A 641-nucleotide genomic window follows, 5' to 3' on the forward strand; every position below is an offset into this window, starting at 1 on the left:
AAAATTTAATAAAATATTAAAAAATAATACAAATTAGTTTTCATATCCATTTCATTCAAGCTGTTAAAGTTTCGTTAACATTGCACCCTATAATTGCAGCCTTCACTGCCGATCAGCTGAAAATGTGTGTTCTCCAAGAACCTAGTTACAAATGTAAACATCTATGTAAGTGTGTATATTGCTAATATTCATTATTTAGACTTTTAATAAATATGAAAAATATATATTTTGTTTTTACTTTAATGTATGCGTGTGTGTGTGTGTGTATTTATGTATTCTATTAAATAGTCATTGATGTATGCAATGTTGGTGGTATGCAAATAATGCAATGAATATGCACGTATGTATGTATGTTTCGGTGTTTATAAATAATTATTTTATTTCTTTCTTTCATTATTCACACAAATGCGTATAAATTAACAACTGATTTATTTTTTTTATTATGAAAACATTAAAAATGATTTAATTTTAAATATTGAAATTCCGTTGACCACTGAATCTAATATATATGTATATGTATATAGTATAATGTTACATTTGAATCGGTTCGTGTATGCGTGTATGTGTGTGTGGGTGTTTATTAGGCGCTAAGTCATAGTGTTAACATAGTTATTGTTTTTCAATATTACATACACATATAT

The sequence above is a fragment of the Bactrocera latifrons genome, unplaced genomic scaffold, assembly GCF_001853355.1.
Source record: "Bactrocera latifrons isolate USDA-ARS-PBARC rearing strain unplaced genomic scaffold, ASM185335v1 scaffold_197, whole genome shotgun sequence".
In the NCBI taxonomy this organism is placed as follows: domain Eukaryota; kingdom Metazoa; phylum Arthropoda; class Insecta; order Diptera; family Tephritidae; genus Bactrocera; species Bactrocera latifrons.